This window comes from Columba livia, chromosome 4 (genome assembly GCF_036013475.1).
Source record: "Columba livia isolate bColLiv1 breed racing homer chromosome 4, bColLiv1.pat.W.v2, whole genome shotgun sequence".
Lineage (NCBI taxonomy): Eukaryota > Metazoa > Chordata > Aves > Columbiformes > Columbidae > Columba > Columba livia.
The window spans coordinates 2,686,050-2,704,097 of NC_088605.1; positions in this window are offsets into that span (position 1 = coordinate 2,686,050).

Below are 18,048 nucleotides of genomic sequence, written 5' to 3' on the forward strand. Positions count from 1 at the left end.
CTGGTAGAGTGTTGAACAAGCAAGAAAGTAAAGATATTAAACAAGCTGCACGTTTCTGATTCACATGTAGCCTATGAAGCCTGGCCCAAGGATAACCCTGCAGATGAGTATAACCAGAAACACAGCTGCACCAGCTGTGCCCGCTCGGTGTTTGTGCAAATAAGTGAAGTCCAGCTGCATATTCCCTTCTCCGCTGGACCATCAGCATCTCTGGTTGTCTGTGCCCTCCGGGTTGTGCCTTCAGATGGGCGACGTTCACCGACGTGTTTGGTGACCTGCAGAGAAACAGTGACATGAAAACGATGCTGAGCAAATGAGAGCCTGACTGAAGTTGACTTAATCTTGTATTATTCGTCTTTCCTTGGCTTCAAATGAACCAAGTGATTTCTATCTGACAGACAAGGGGGCCTTGTGTCGGTGACTTGCTGCGTGACGAGCGTGCTGAGGCTCTTGGTGGCTGATGCTAACGTGGAAGTGATTATGGTTTATGGCTCTGTTTAGTTATTGGGGCTCAGAAATGTGGATAAACTACTTTTCTTTTGTGTGGCTGACCCCTTTCACCCGCACTCTGACTGCTCATCCGTCTCCTCCAGAACTGCTTGTTATATTGCAAATCTCTGAGCAGCTTCCAAGTGGAGCCATTATAAGATATTAAGTCTGGCAGTGCAACTCTTTCTCTTCCTCCTCTGGAGACAGACATGCAGATCAGGTGAGAGCAGAATCCCTACAAGACCAAGATTTATGCCGCTCGGTGCTGAGACAAGGACTTTGCGGACCCCAGTAATTTGCAATTTGCCGTGGAGAGAAACTCTGGCTTTATTCTTGCAGGAGCCCAGTGATCCGAGCAGTCCTGGGCATTATTTTGTGTAGTACGTTCAACCCCTGACCCTAACCGGGGTTGTGATTTATGGGGTCATGCAAGTCCCCTGATTTACAGAGCAGCTGTCGGGGAGCTGGTTACAGACCTTGCAGTTTAGGCCTGGCTTTTCTCCTGTTGCCTTTACGCAGGATTTACTATGCTGGGGTGAACTGGCTCTGAGAAAGAGAGAGACAGGGTCTTGAAATCATGTTCAAACATAATTTATATATGGCTGGCTGGCTGGCTGGATAAACAAAGAGCATTAAACACATCTGCATGTGAAATAAATAGGTGTAATTACGCCTTGTTGAAGCAAAGTGTGTAATTCACTCACTGCCTCCCTTGGATTTTGTGGTTATCCCAAACCCATGCCTTTAAAAGAAATTCTCGTAAAATGTCAAATGGTGTCTGCATGTGGATATAATTAAAATCCAGGCATGAACACACAATTATTTGAAACTTGTTTCTTCCAGCTTCCAAGCCCTACGCGGCCAGGCTGCAGAGAGCCTAGCAAGATCTGAGTTTAAATGCTGATTCACTGGATCATGAGTTCCTGGCAGGTTATTATTAACGACTTTTGTTTTCCTAGGGGAAGCCTGTTTTGGTTTTGTCAGTTGTGAACAGAGCTTACAGCAGCCTGGGTGTAATTGGTGCACAGACCCTGGCAGCAGAAGAGAAGGGAAATGCATGGGCAGATGACAAAGGCCAAGCAGAAGAACTGCCTGAGCCCACAGAAGGAAAAGGGTACAGTCAATCCCTTCTCTGCAGGTCCAGCAGAGACCAAACCTTTCTTCAGGATCCAGGTATCACCAGCAGAAGCTGAAGATTCCTGCACAAGCCTACCGTGGAACTTCTAAGAGCGCACGGGGGTTTGTCAAGCACCCAGGTGGTGCGATAGGAATCAGAGATGCCCGAGGAGAACACAAGAGGGAAGCTAGCCAGAAGTATTGTCTCCATTAACCACCGTGACGAGGCTAAAGAGGTCTGGCAGGTTGGGACATGGACTCAGCTCGCGGCAGCGCGAGATGGGATCGATGGACTCTGCATTGCGCTGAGGGTGGTTTTGGTTTCCACCCCCAGGTATCTGCAATCCGACTGAGTGTTTTGCAGTGGTGGATCGTTTTCTGCTCAGATGCTCGTGCTTCCTGACAAAGCCTCAGTGCAGAAGCTCAGGTCTGAACTTGGCTGCTCAAAGCAGAGCTTCTCCGCCTTATCCCAACCTTTGCAATCAGCCCAAGGCTCTCTGTGGGACCATTGTTGTAGAGAAGTAGTTTAAGGAGGAGATGCAGCAAATCTCTGCAGAAAGATGGTCCCAAAGAGACATCAAGATCAAGATAAAAACCTCGAAGCACAAGCTCTTGGAGTGTCCTCAGGATCAGGTGATTTGAACCTCAAAATGATATCCCCTTTTTCATGAGCTTGAGTGGCAAGGAAAGCATCTGTGAGAAATGTGTAGATGTGACAACCAGCCAACACAGCGGAACTCTGAATTAACCACCATAACGCTGATAACTCCAGTGCGAATAAGGCAAGAATCCAATGTCCTGTTAAAAGCAGAGCTTCAGAACCAAATCCTGAATCTATCGTATCTTTCCAGGCTTTATGGGGCCTTTACACATCTCGGTGGGAATGAAAGTGTTCAGCACAGTCTGTGGGATGCTGTGGGACAAGGCATAGTTGGGTTGTCCCTTCTGGCCGGGTGGCTGAGGACACGGACAAGGTGCCTGTATGTTGTTTTGCAGGAATAGCTATAACAAATAATCTTGGAACTATACAAATGAACCAAGGTGGAGAACAACTGATCTTGCATTGTCCTTCTGCTGTCTGGCACTACCCATCAGAAATTCATTCCCAAGTGGAGGGATGCAACTGCAGACTCTCCTGCTTCAAGAGAATGGTGTCCCTCTTGGATCAGTCTGGAGATGGATGTGCAGGAGTCACCAGGATAGCTCAGATCAGCCACCATGGAGGTCCAGTCCAACGTGACAGAGAGAAGAAGAGACGCAAACATGAGGTCTGACTCTCTGCCTGTCATCCAGCAGAGAGGAGCAGCTCCAATGCAAGAAGGTCCATGCAGAGCCAGAATCCAGGCTGACATCATTTAGCTGGGCTGGCTGCAACGTGGTTGTTTTTTGAGAAGTGGAGAACTTCTGTTTTCTTGAGTTTTCATTCCAAACCAGAAACCACTTTCCCCTTCCTCTCCCTTGGAAAGCTGAAGCCCCTAGACTTGGCAGCTCCCAAAACCCTTGGTCTTGCTCTACAGAAACATGGTCCTTCGCTTCAGAGTTGACTCACTATGAGTGTCAGATGAAAGGCCCAACAAAACTCGCCGGTGAACTTGTGCTTTTCAAAAGCATGCCCATGTTATTTCCAACCAGTCCAATCGTTTACTCGTTTGATCGCCCAAACCGACTACCCTGGGTCGCGTCTCTTCCGGCCCACCCCATGGTGTTCCCACCTCTCTGAACCCTACAAGCGTGTCTGTGCCACGGCTTGTGACTCAAAAATAGCAAAAAGCTTCTCTAATCCTGAGGGAATTGTGGGGAATCCATGCAAAAAGTGAGTTTCTGAGCATTTCTGGCATGCTGTGCTCTGTGACCCGTCAGACACGTACCTGATCACTTCACCTTGCTGGATTTGTTTATCCTGTCACACCGGTAGAGAAGCTGATGGTGTGTTGCTCTTATTTCTTTTTCTTTCTTATTTATTTTTTAACCTTGAATTTTGCAAGCATTAAAGGCTTCACAGTGCTTGAATAACTTGAAATGGGATTTTCAGTCCCTGAAACACTTTTACAGAGGTATGGCTCCAGCACAGATGATTTCGTTCTCTAACTAGTCCAGGGATGAAAATCCAGCTGCAGCAGGTCATTTAGCACTAATGCTTTAAAGTATTTGGGTACAAAACTAAGGGAATCTGTGAGAGATTGAAGTGTAAATAAACTTAGTATTTATTTCAAAAGCTTTTGAGCCAGCTCTGAAAGGTGGGGGTGACAGCATCTCTACCACATCTTCATTGGGTAGACAAATCCAGCTCATTGCAAGGACCTCAGAAATATTAGAAACAGAGTCATGAATGCAAGTTGTTCTTCCCTGCACCTTTAGCTTTCAATTCTGCCTCTTGATGTAATTTATCCCAGTGAGGTGTTGTGCTTTGGAAGCGGGGCTGAAATATTAAAGAGATAAAAAAATGCAGTGTGCCTAGCTGCAATATCCAGCATCAATATTAGGGCAGCCCTGTTCAAGCTGCATCTCCGCTTTCCTCCTCCATGGCTGCACGAAGGATGTCATTCAGTCTACTGAAATTAATAAGTTATAGGTGTATTTATTCCGCACAGCATCTGTTTAGTCTGCAGATGATCTAAGACATTCATCAAGTTAGTGCAACTCGTATTATCCTGTGCCGACAAGCTGAATTACATGGTGGGAGAATTCAGGCAGAATCCTAAAGAGTTTCTGCCCTGCTTAACTCTGGCCATGGACTCAGCCATCCTGATGGGATCCCCAGAGCTGTGCTCAGCTCTTGGCTTGGAAGGATAATCATTTTCCTGGGGAGGAGAGAGGATGTAAATTAGCAAAAGAAGAAAGGGATTGGGTCAATGGGGCTTTTGCACGTGCTGCAGGGAGATTTGGGGAGTGAGCGGACATGATTTCAATGCTGTTGTTTGCAGTTGGCATCACTCAAGGTCCACAGTGAGACCAAGGAGTACAGAGAGGAATAACCAATCTGTCACAGCACTGCCATTGAGTTCATGTTGTGCTTTACCGAGTCAATACCTGTTAAGTTACATCCCTAGAGAGAGAGATGAAGAAGGAGCTTGATCCTCTGCTCAGAGCAAATGTCCCAGCGCTATAAATTGCAAATACCCAGAGATCTCACAGAATCCCAGGATGTCAGGGGTTGAAGGGCCCTGGAAAGCTCATCCAGTGCAATCCCCCCATGGAGCAGGAACACCCAGATGAGGTTACACAGGAAGGTGTCCAGGCGGGTTGGAATGTCTGCACAGAAGGAGACTCCACAACCCCCCTGGGCAGCCTGGGCCAGGCTCTGCCACCCTCACCAGGAACAAGTTTCTTCTCAAATTTAACACCTCTTGTGTTCCAGTTTGCACCCATTGCCCCTTGTCCTATCACTGGTTGTCACCGAGAAGAGCCTGGCTCCATCCTCCTGACACTCCCCCTTTCCATATTGATCCCCATGAATGAGTCACCCCTCAGTGTCCTCTTGTCCAGCTCCAGAGCCCCAGCTCCCTCAGCCTTTCCTCACACGGGAGATGCTCCACTCCCTTCAGCATCTTGGTGGCTGCGCTGGACTCTCTCCAGCAGTTCCCTGTCCTGCTGGAACTGAGGGGCCACAACTGGACACAATATTCCAGGTATGGTCTCACTCAGGTGTGCGTTTGCTGTGCACATTTCAGAGAGGGGCCCCAGGATCTCCTGCAGAAAAAAGAAAACGCCAGGTCGCTGCCCTCTGGATCACCAGTGATTTATTCACACCTGCCTGCTGGTACCAGTGTGAAGGAACAGTCCCGGTGGCCATGATGGAGTGATGCACTTGCAGCTTCTGCTCCAGGTTCATGACTTCCCATCTTTCTTGGAAATGCCTTTTCTGCCACAGTTCCCATGTAGCTGACGAAGCCCATCATAAATGTCACGATCACTCACAGGGAGCTCGGCACCTGGACCTGGAGTGCAGGATTTCGTGTTGGGGACATGTGGCACGAAGTGTTGCTGTATGTCTTGTGCTGCACGGTCAGCCCTTCCAGAAGTGAAAACCTCCTTAAATATGCACCTCAAAATAAATACAAGAACCAAACCCAGTGTAGCCACCTACTTTTCTAAGTCCTAGGTTTCACCAGTGGTTCAGAAACAACCTTGGAAATCAAGCTGAACTTACAGTGAGGTGTGCCCACAAAGTTTGGGGAGGTCACCCACTTGGCGTTCACATTTCTTTCTTTACCTTTACCGATGACAAGCTGTTTCCTACTCAGAAATGCAATAGGCATCAAATCATGCCCATCCAGTATCATGTAGTGAGGTGCTGGAACAAGCTGCCCAGAGAAATTGTGGATGCCCCATCCCTGGAAGTGTCCAAGGCTGGGCTGGACAGGGCTTTGAGCAACCTGGTCTAGTGCCCCTGCCCATGGCATGGGGATTGGAACTAGATAATCTTCAAGATCCCCCCCAACCCAAACCATTCTCTGATTCTCTGATTCTAGACAACCAGCTGAAATGCCTATGTCTGTGTTCCTCTAGATGGTTTGCTCACTGATTGTCAAGTCACCGTGACCATTTCTGGAGAGGATGGTCATCACGCCATGAAGCTGAACTTCGCTTTGCAAGTGCAATGGCTTAGTTGTGTCTCTTTATTCCACTACCAACTTTTAGGACTCAGTCTAACTGTTTGCCAAAGGAGTGCCCTAAAGAATTTGTCTCAACCTTGTCAGCCCCGGCACCTCCAAAGTCTGTCCAAGAGAGTATGACACAACACAGAGACATTGGAGAAGCAATAAAAACATGGATAAGCTGATTCACTGTGAGGTTTTCAGGAGCATAGCTGCTTTGCTGCATCACTTTCCAATCCAACCAAGACACAAAATATCCCCAGCTGGTTTTCTTGGACAGCAGGGAAGAGGTTGCAAGGCTGGGAGCACAGAGCACGTCTTGGTGCCCTTCTGCTCTAGACCTGGAGGTGGGAACCCTCCACCAAGTGCAGTGACAGGTGGTGGAACCAGAGCACATGTGGTTGGAGGCATCTCAATGAACAGAACCGATGCTGCAATATCCCCATGCACCCCTCAGCAACCTGTTCAGATAATTAATGTCATTTTCCATTTAAGAAAATGTGTTAAACCCCCTTTTTATTTGCCATATAAATATTGCGTCATTAACTTCTGACTATTTATTAGGTGTTGGTTGTGTCTTTCTCTGGCTTATGGAAGAGCTGCGCAACATCAAAGATCTGCTGTGCAGGTAATTCATACGTCTAATCCACTGTTGCATTTCTGCAGGGACTATAACATCCCAAAATATATATCGCTTCAGAGGAAGTTTTGAAGAAAACAACCTGGCGGTGTGAGTTCTTTCTTCTCTAGATGGGTGTGCTCTTCTCCATGGCAATCTCTCAAGAATCCTGGTTTCCCATCTGGGGTTAGACTCACGCTTTTGGCTTTTCGGCTATAACCGGGTATTTCTTTGGCGTGGGGAGGAGGCAGGAAAAATGCTTTTCACACATAGCAGAGAGAATTAATCTCCTGGTCCCCACAGTCTGCTGCAAGGCCCTGGTGTTGGTGTCCTCAGAAATGACCACGTCTTGCTTTGCAGATGCAGCCATCACAGGAAGGTGATTTTTCCCCAGGGATCTCTCCTGCTGCAGCTGTGTTTTGCTGGCCATGGTGATTCCTTTGCACAGGCTCCTTAGCCCTCGACTTAATTTGAGAGCTTCTCAAAGGGCTAAAAAGATGCTCAGGGGTCTGGAGCATCTTTCTTATGAGGAGAGACTGAGAGAGCTGGGGCTGTTCAGTCTGGAGAAGAGAAGCTGAGAGGGGATCTTATCAATGCTGATGAATATCTCCAGGGTGGGTGTCAAGAGGATGGACCAGACTCTGTTCAGTGGTGCCCAGTGACAGGATGAGGGGCAACGGGCACAGACTGAAACACAGGAGGTTCCATCTGAATATGAGAAGAAACTTCTTCCCTGTGAGGTGCCAGAGCCTGGCCCAGGCTGCCCAGAGAGGTTGTGGAGTCTCCTTCTCTGAGACATTCAAACCCGCCTGGACACGACCCTGTGTGATCTGCTCTGGTGACCCTGCGTGAGCAGGTGGGTTGGACTGGATGATCTCCAAAGGTCCCTTCAACCCCAACCAGGCTGGGATTCTGTAATCTCCCCTGGTCCAGAGCAGCCATTCGTGCATTCCCAGGATTAAATCACAGGCCTTGTGTTACACCAAATCACCAAATTTTAAAGCGTGAAACGACACAACAGCCACTGTATTTTCTGCCCCCAAAGCAAGCTCTGTTTCCATGCAGAAGCCAGGAGAGCAGTTACCTTCCTGCAGTTTCCAGCCCTGGCACCGTGACATAAGGGCTGCTTTCAGGATCTGGCTGCACCTCACGCTGCAGGTAGAAGCAAATGTCAGATTTTGCCTGGAGGTGAAGGGAAGGGAATGGCCTGAGCCAGCAAAACTCTGCAGACCCAGAAAGAAGAAGCTGCCGCAATTAAAACCAGGAACATGGTGATCCATTTTGCTACTTCCCCAGCTCAGCAACAAGGACAGGAGGCAAATCAACAGCCGGGATGTATTTTTCTCTTTGGCTTTGCACCTTTATTGTGTATTTGCTGCCTCCTGGTGCCTGCAAAGCAAGGAGCTGGATCAGCACATCTCGGTGCAGGCAGCAAAGGTGAGAGGCACGAAGCCTCTGGAGATAGAAACATCAGCTCACGACCCAACACACATCCAGCCTAATATATTTTGTGCTATTTAATAGCAAATTTGGGGCAGCCTCTGTTGTTGTTGCTCTTAGAAACCAGGAGCGCACCCACCTATGCACATATAGGTGCAGCTACAGACAAAGGATTATTCTATAAATTCCGATAGTGGGTGGCAAAACCTTCCCAGTGCAGAGCATTTCCTACATTCGCAAAGTTTTCTCAAGCGTGTAAATGTTTCTGAGGTGTTATTTAAGCTAATAGCAACCTGATACGCCTAAGTTAATAAGAATGTTACTAAGAATTTCAGGAGTCTTTTGCAGCCCGTCTTCCCCACAGCCACAGGTGGGGGGAAAATTACACAGCAGAAGTTTTGCACATGTGATGGGCATCCGAGTCTCATCCTGCTGAACCGTTTTCTGCCCTGGCGTGTGCTCTGGCTGAGTCTTCTTCAGATTATAAACATGGTCTAGAAATGACCGGTCGCCACCTTCAAAACTGCTGATATTTAAAAGGTGCATCCCCTAGCAATGTGGTTTTTGGGAAAGTAAAAATTCGGAGAGAAATCTTGCCCCCGATTAAATGGAGGAACAGGCAGGCTGGTGTAATCTGCTCCTGAAGCCTCCCCACCTCCTCTGGATCTGCTCTTGAATGCCCCATCGTGCCATCGGGTTGTCCTCACCTCTCACTGCTGCAGTCCCCTCTCTGTGGCCAAGACATGGATCATGGTGTTCCCTTGGGACTTCTTCCTAAGAAAATCCTTATGTATGTTACGTTTGTCTGTTGTGGTTTGTTTTGGGTTTCTTTATTGTTTTGTTTTGTTTTGTCTTTTAATCCAAGGGAAGTTTTCTAACTGCTTTTGAATACCAGGAGGAATTTGGGGATGTTCTTTGTGGCAGTTTGGTTGCGAGAAGGTTTGCAATGCAATTCCAACACAAGCAACATGCTCTTGGATAATTTTAACTCATCTGCATCAAGAGCTTTACAAAAGCTGATGCGTCTTCATTGTATTTTAGCGTGGGTTAAGCGAGGTGTGGTGATTTCGTGACTTCTTCCCTGAAGCAAGATGGTAGGACTGAAATCCCATCTCCTCAGCCTCGCTCCTCTGTCTGAGCTCAGCAACAGCAGTGAGATCTTCCCATATGAAACTAGAAAGTCTGGGTATAAGGAAGAAATTGTTGTCCCTGAGGGTGGTGAGAGCCTGGCCCAGGTTGGGCAGAGAGGTGGTGGATGAACCATCCCTGGAGACATCCCAGGCCAGGCTGGACGGGGCTCTGAGCAACCTGAGCTGGTGAAGATGTCCCTGCTCATGGCAGGGGGGCACTGGATGAGTTGGGAAGGTCCATTCCCACCCAAACTGTTCTATGCTTCAATGAAACAATTTGTTTTATATTTCTGGTTTAACTCTTAAACCCATGACAACAAAGTTATCTTGAACTCTGGCAAAGGTTTCTTCCAGGACGCCACGTTGTGACAGATATACTGGACCCCACAGCACACAGGAAAGGCAAAGCTCCAGGCTTTAAAAACTCCAAGGGTTTCCTAAATCAGTGGATGCTTTTACACCAAGTGACCTCGCTTGCTCTAACTAGCACATCCCAAAGCTCTCATGGAGACACGGACACCATGCCACCTCCTTCATGGAGATGCTCATTTGCAATGATGGGATTGTCACAAGGGGACTTGGGATGACACAGAACTCACTCCTACTGCCCGTGGAGATGCTGCAGAGGTAACTGTAAGGTATGTGTTGAAAATTAAATGAGCATCATGAAATGTCCTCCTTCCCAAGTTATTCATGGAAAGGGCTGTGGGACATTGGAACAGGCTGCCCAGGGCAATGGTGGAGACACCATCCCTGGAGGGGTTTAAAAGGCGTTTAGACGAGGTTGTTAGGGCCATGGGTTAGTGCCAGAGTTAGGTTATGATTGGACTCGATGATCCTGTGGGTCTTTTCCAACTGAAATGATTCTATGATTCTATGATAAAGTCCTGATGGAGACAAGGCAGAGGCAGGTACCTCTGTACCGAATATCAGCATGACGTGAGCATTACCCTTCCTCACCCGTGGGGCTACACGCATCTCTGTGACAATACAACCCATCTCCAATGAGCCATCTGATTGTGAAAACACCCCTTTTGATAAAAGACAAGACACTTTGCCTTCGCAGAACTTCGTATCTTTTGCCTTCAGAGCATCCCAAAGCTGTCAGCCCGCGGCAGCCGAAGGGCCGAACCTTGCCAGCGCGTTCGCTAATGAGATCAGTGGTTCGTTTCCATTTAATGGGCTGCAAGAGAGCACTTTGCTGAAGGGCTGTACTTGAAATTAGTGTTGCTGGGAGGCTGCAGCATAAAAGCCCAACTCCTTTGTTTCCCATGTGGGCGACAGCTATGAATTGCCATTGAACTTGACAGCTCGGTTCCTATTATTCCCTTTATAAAGATGGGACAAGGTAAAACGCCAGATGAGAAGCTGAGGGTAACACAAGGGAAAGGCAGACAAGGTCAAAGTCAAGGTCAAAGACGGGCCATTCCCCACGCCCTTCCCTTGACAAATAGGCAATTTGCTTTCTGTGCTGTCAGTGGAGGATGCTGGTTTATATCCCAATTTTAGCTTCCTTTAGCTAGTGAACAGTGGGTATTATTGTGCTGGCTAAATAGGAATTGTACCCACACAAACCTCACTTGCATTTTGCAGACACTTCCTATTCAACACACAGTCCTATTTCCTCATGTTATTAATTGGTGAACAGAAGCAGCAATGAAACGTCGTTTTGTATCACTGGACCTCAAACCTTCTATTTTATTTCATATTTTTATATGATATTGCCAGTGCAGATCGGAGGAGCATCGCACTGTTTGCATGGAAATAAAACACAGAGCATCAACACAAGGGGTTTGCGGATGATGCTGCAGATGCCATCGCAGCAAATGTCTTTCCCCCCTCCTCCCTTTTCAGCTCTTGCCTCGTTTTTATGCAGTTCCCCTCCTCTGCATAACTCATTCCTCCACTCAAAATCTGTCCCAGCTGCTCAGGGAATAGTTTCTGGTTATTGTCCCCAAATCCGCCATGCAAGGGCGGCATCTCCGCTCCTCCTTCCCCCTGCTCAGCGCTATCTACAAAACAATATTTTGCCCATTTTCCTGATATTGGGGCAAGAATGGCAAATTTCTAATTATCTTAATTATCATCTTAAGCATCCTGTTCTGCTCAGGAAGACATCAGATTTCCTTATTTTTTTTCTGTTTAGGAAAAAAGCTTTTCCTTTGTCTCCCGTAGAACAAAGAGAAGCGAACACGCTATTTAAACAGCGAGGGCTAAGCCCATCCCCAGGGTAAAGGCGCTGCCTTAATGGGGTTACACGCAGCAGAAATTTGGCTGGGAGTGTGTAATCACCGCCCGAATTAATGAAAAAAGGGTTTCTTTGGAAGAAGCTGAATAGCCCAGCTGCAGCAATTATCTCGTCACTCATCAGAGTGACAACAAAATTAGTTCCAGATAGAAAACCGGACAGCGGAGGCGAGACACCTAGCGTGTATTTATTTTCCCAGTTAATGACACTCGGGGTTGTCTCTCCGTCCCCATATGGTTTGTGCGGCCTGTGCCACATGTTCACACCAGGCGAGATGGGAACCTGGATGTCGGTTTGTGCAAAAATTGGCTCTTTTTCTTCAGGAATCTGCTGCAGCTCCATCTCAGCTCTCCTGGATGATGTTCATTATCTCCACATTAAAAAATGAGATGCCAGCCTGGCTGAGCCCCGTCCTCATCGCTGGGATACAGGAGCAGCATCGTCACACCGGCTGCGATGCGCACAGATATTGGCCCGTCTTTTGGGGACTCATATCTTTCTCATGTGGCTTCCAGGTGCCAGTTAACAGCCCGGATGGGCAATTGGTTTCTTGGGGAAGGCAAACGTGGGGCTTTTCCCCGATCCTGCTCGTGGACCCAGGGGGCTGAGCCGGCTGCTTTGGTTAATGTCTCTTCCTAAAATGCTGGGACTCAGACGGTTCTCATGACTGTGATTCATGTGCCGTGGTGAGTATTGAAGTAAATAAGTCCATTTTAGGGTGAAGAGGGAATGGAGACATCGCTTGCTAATAGCTCTGTGTGTTGATTTGCAGCTGCAACCCCCCCATGAGTTTTGGAGCCAACAGATGTTCACAAAGGGCTCGTGCTCTACCCCTTGTGAGTGGAGGAGGAGAAAACCTACTGTACAGTAAAACTAAGAAATTTTGTTACATATTTAACAGGATTACGGACTAAACATCCTTTCTGCACTGGGTGCTGAGGGGCTACGGGCTGGAAGCAGAACTGCCCTGGAAACATGGGAGCTGCAGAAAGCTGATTTTCATTCATGGCAGCAAACCGTAGAGGTTCAGTGGGCTAATGTGAGGCGCGGAATGACCTTACAACCCTTGAAGTTATAAGGAAGGTATGCATTTATTTACGACGCCGGCCACACGGGGAATCATTTCACCTGATGCGTGTGTAAAATACCTGTGAGCTTGGTTAAATGCAGTAAAGTGTTACATATTCATGAAAGTTTTAGGAAGGCCTGTACATATTCATAACCTGTCCCCGAGAAGGTGGTTCTTATTACAATGAGTTCAAGAGACCATTTCCATAGTCTCCACTTCTGTCTCCTCCTGGTTGCAGCTGAGTGATTGTGACCCCGGGTCCTCTTTCTCTGTACACGGTCACCTTTGGTCCAGTGTGATGAGTTGTTTGGGTCTCAGACTTCTGAGTTGGTTAAAACTGGCGTATCTCCTGTCCTGTGCCCAAGTTTCTGTAATCTAGTTCACCCAAGGATGCATCAAGGATGTACCCAAGGATTATTATCCTTGCAAGGCATCAGTGAAGTCCTGTTTTTCATAGAATAAGTTACACAGAGCTAAGCAAGGCTAGGCAGTAGTGATGTGGGTTAAAGGGTCAGTTCTCTAAATGTCTTTAGTGATGTGGGGTAGGGTTAGTTCTTTAAGTGTCAAGTGTTAGTTTTTTAAGTGTTAATTAGTTAATTGTCAATTCCCTGTATCAAATGAAGCATATAGGACACTGTTTCCCGTCCAAAATCTGTTACCAGCCTCTCTGCTTGAGCATCCGGAGCCTTTTGCACCAGAGCATGGGGACTCATGTCCCTGCTGTGCTCTCATCAGCCTGTGATGATGGATCAATCCCAAACACACTGTGATACTGTGTGATACTGTGATGTTCCTTCCTGACCTACCTGGAGATGTATCTGTGGTCTGGCACACAGGCATCCTCCTCCTTTCTGTCCTCTCAGACCAATTTTAACATATCCACATAATCTTGGCCAGATTTTGCCCCAAAAGCACCTCAAAAGGTGCTTTGACACCACGAATCTCCCCTATAGTACTTGCATAGAGAGCCCCGAACCTAATAGCCGATAAAAGCTGTATTCTGTGTTTTGGGGGACTTTTAGCTGGTGGCTGCACGCTGGCATGTTTCATCTCAGATGCAGCTGCATCGGATGGTTGGGGAAAAAATAAAGATTGGTAGATTAATTTTGTGCTTTCATTTAAAATATCCACAGGAATGGCAGCTTTTCCATGCGGAATGGTTATAGTTGACTCACTGCCCTCTCCCATTAAAGGAGGCTCATAAGACGCTGCGTAGAAAAGCATGTGATTTTTTTAAAGAGGTGTTTGTTGTTTGCTTTCTCTCCTGGTATTTGGAGGCACGCAGATCCTTTCCTTAAATGAAAGCCGTGATTTCAGTTCTGCTTATGTGCTCTGCATCCCTATGCGAGCGGCTACCGGGGACCCTTGTCGCGCATTGTATTTCCAGCTGACAAGCAGAGCTAACATAAATAACCCAGCTGCTGCTACCGCCGGGTGTCACGCATGACTTCCAGGAACAGGCTGACAATGCCCCTTCCCAAAGGAAAGCTGGCAAAGGGTGAACCGAAGCGGTGGGAAAACCCCTTGGGAAGAGGCTGCCCGGCTGGCTCGGCGCTGCGTTTCTCGGGGGAACCAGAAAACCAGCCGCCTCTTTTCAACGCCGCCCGTCAAGCCGAGTGACCCGAGGTGACGGCGACAAGCGCTGTGCGCTCCGTGGGATTTAACCGCCCCTCTTGTGAGGGCGATGAGATGGATGCCGTCTTGGGGGCGAAATACACGCACAAAAAACCCCGGACAATGCCGTGTGGTTAAAGAACTGGTGGCACCGCTTCCCAGCAAGCCCGTTAGCCAGCTGACCAAGCTCTGGAAAGGTTTAATCTCTCTGTTTCTCTATTAGTATTATTACTGCTAATGATAATCAATAAATTAAGGCCTATGGGCTTCCCTGCTGAGATATCGCCCCGTTGCGTCTAATGCTTTACAAACACCCGCTGAGAAAGCCGTTGGTGCTCAAACGGCTGTTGTGCCAGCCGGGACAGCCCTTGGGGTGGGTAGAAAGTAGTAAATCACGGTCTTGTAGAGGCTGGTGTGGGTTTAGTGCAAGGGATAAAGAGCCCACAAAGGCTTTTATGCTCCGGATTGGAGTGACGCAGTTCCTGCCCATGGCCAGGGATGAGAAATCAAGGCTGCTGTCCCTATTAAATCGGGATTTTTTTTCTTGTGAAAGACACAGGTTTGATCTTTGGTCTCAGAATCACAGAATCCCAGAATGTCAGGGGTTGGAAGGGACCTGGAAAGCTCACCCAGTGCAATCCCCCCATGGAGCAGGAACACCCAGATGAGGTTACACAGGAAGGTGTCCAGGCGGGTTGGAATGTCTGCACAGAAGGAGACTCCACAACCCCCCTGGGCAGCCTGGGCCAGGCTCTGACACCCTCACCCCAAACAAGTTTCTTCTCATATTTAAGTGGAACCTCTTGTGTTCCAGTTTGAACCCATTGCCCCTTGTCCTGTCACTGGTTGTCACTGAGAAGAGCCTGGCTCCATCCTCCTGACGCAACACGATGATGTTGGCAAAGGTGAAATAATCTGAAATAATCTCTACCCAAACGCTTCGTGCTTGTCCTTTCTGCAGTAAACTGGGAAGAAAACCCATGGGAGCTGCTGAACGAGGCTGCGGTGATGCAAGACATGGAGTTTCTTGAGTCATGAAGAAGTCAGATCCAGCAAAGCCCAACCTCTCCGGCGCTTGGCGTTTAGTCCTGCAGCGGAGAGCGGTCAACAAGCAGATTTTTAGCCGTTATCTCTTAAGACATGGAGCCAAAAGCATAGCTTACAGGGAGCCTCAGCAGCTGGCTGTCCATATCATCAATGTTGTGTCTTCTCCATAAGCTCTTCACGGCCAGGTCGTACTTCTAGGTCCTAGTCTTCCCCTTAAGTCTCTTAAGACTCTTTTAGCTCATGGAACACAGCAAAGGTGGCTCAGCAGTATTGGAACAGGGTTTTTGTGAAGCCTGCCTGCCAGCTCTGGTTTTCAGTGGAGATTTCCCCAGCTGTTAAGCAGCAGGCTTTAGCATTTGACTTTCCAGCCGTAACTGTTCTAGCGGTAGAGAGGAAAGAGTTTATTAGTAAATCAAGATTACAGCTGGTTATGCCTGCGTGCTTTGCCAAGCTGCGTATTTCTCAATAATAATTGGGAACAGGGAAGCTCTCAGCAGATTTCCTTCCCAAGGGTGGCTTTTAAGCTCTGCTTCTTGTTTCATAAGCGAGTGGTTTTCTTTTTCTCTCTTCCAGATGCAAAAATCCCACATGCTGAAGGGCAATGAATTGACATTATTTTTCCCTGCACGTCCCCTTCCAAACCTCCGTAATCATGTATGTGATTTGCAAAGGATCCTTTTGCCTAGTGGCTTCAAAGCAAGCCATAAAATTAACTGTATCCCTCTAATTTGTCTTGGTAACGGAGGGACGCGGCGGCTCGCGAGCCCTGAATGCTGCCACGCAGAGATGCTTGCTGAGCGCATCCCCGTGCCGAACATCAAATGCATGAATAAGCAGCTTGGAGGACAATGTGTTTGTCCCCATCCGTCACTGAACAAAACCTGGGAGTTGAGCCCAGAGTGGTCCTTTGGCTACTGGTTTTGTCCCACCTGCGGGTCCCCAACATGTCCCACAGCCCCTTGGCCGAATAGGGCTCAGCCTTCCTTGCTCTGAATGGAAGAGGAGGATGGGGTGATGCTTGTTTTAATTATCACCTTCATTTTAATGAAAAAAAATGAGTGTAATCGGTGTTCACTGATCAGACTCCTGGCTTACAGCTGGGCAAAGCAAATCAGAAAAATATAGCTTTCCAAATGATCTCGCTGCTGTTTCCTTCCCCTGGATCCAACAAGCAGAGTGCACGGTGAAATGGTCAGCAAGGTAACTGCTTCATCAGAGGTTCAGGAAATTCCATGGGGAACCTGGTCAGGAGCTGCATTTTGCTATGCTAGGGGTTCGAAAGGTGACTGAAAGGCATTGGTGACTCTGCGGGATGGAAATTAGTGATGGAGTCTGAGGATATAAATCTCCTTCTTTGGAGAAAAACGAGAGAAAGGAATTAAGAGGAATGAAGTCCCAATTCCAGCTGCACCGTTGGTGGTTCCTTCCTCTTGCAAAGAAGGTGGACAACACTGGGTTGAGCATGGAGGTGAGTGTGAAGCCATTGAAGACGTTGGCATCGGCAGCAGGAATATCTTGCTTGAAGGGAATGTTGGCGAAAGGAGATGAAAATGTTAGGTGGATTTTCCCTTCCTGGCATCCCTGGCCTTGCCGGCTCGCAGCCTTTCAGAGCCAGGAACCCTTTGAGCTGGAAACGAGGAGCCCAAGAGCGTGAAAGCTCTAGATAAGCAGAAATTCTGGCTGCCTTCTGGGAAAAGTGGTGAGCGAGAGAGGAAGGAAAATGGTCTCAGAGAGGGAGAAAACCATCTTCTGGGAGTCTATTTATGAGAGGAAAGCTGCGAGGAGAGGTACACCAGTGCAACATGACTCATTCACACCTTCATAGCACCCCTGCACATTTTCCAGTGGGATGCAATGGAATTAAAGTGAATACAGGCATGATGGCAGATCTGCTATCTTAGTCACTTTCTGTGAACCCCTCAGGAGGAGCCCAGAGCTCTCCAGGACCACCAGCTGAGGAGCTCTGCTCAACCTCAGAGATGCTCTTCGCCAACACATCCAGCCTTTGAAGACGTTGCATTGCCTGAGTTTCAGCCTGATGGTCGAGGTTGACAGGTAGAGACTTGAGAGAGAGTTGGAGAGCTGTAAAATCAGATGCTGTTTGCTTAAATCATGTTTTAAGACGTGTATCCCCAGGCAGCGTTGAGAGGAGGCTCCTGGAAGGGTGAAGCACAGTGAGGTGAGGGATTTGAGCCCCGGAGGAAGCGAGATGGGAGAGATGGGAAGGTATTTCTAGAGATAAGAAGATGCAGGAGAGGCCACACAGCAAGTGCTGTAGGTCCTGGCTTCCTCCAGGCATCTGAGGCTGAAATTACTCTATCCAAGGGAGGGAAAAAAGATGGTGAGGAGCAGGTCTCAAGGAAACCTTTGGGGTCTGGGATGTGTGGTCCAGGGCATTTGCACTGTCTGCATTCTTGGAGGACCCTGAGCAACCTGTCTGACCTCATGGCTGACCCTGCTTTGAGCAGGAGGTTGGATCGGAGACCTCCTGAGGTCCCCTCCCACCTGAATTTGGACGAGATGATTTTGAGGTCCCTTCCAATCCCTAACATTCTGTGATTCTGTGATCCTAAGGCATATCCAGGATGTTCCCCCTTTGCAGAGCCTTTCCGGAACATCCAGGGGGTTAGAGGAGAGAAGCCAACATGTCACTCCAGACAATTATTGCCTGTCTTTCA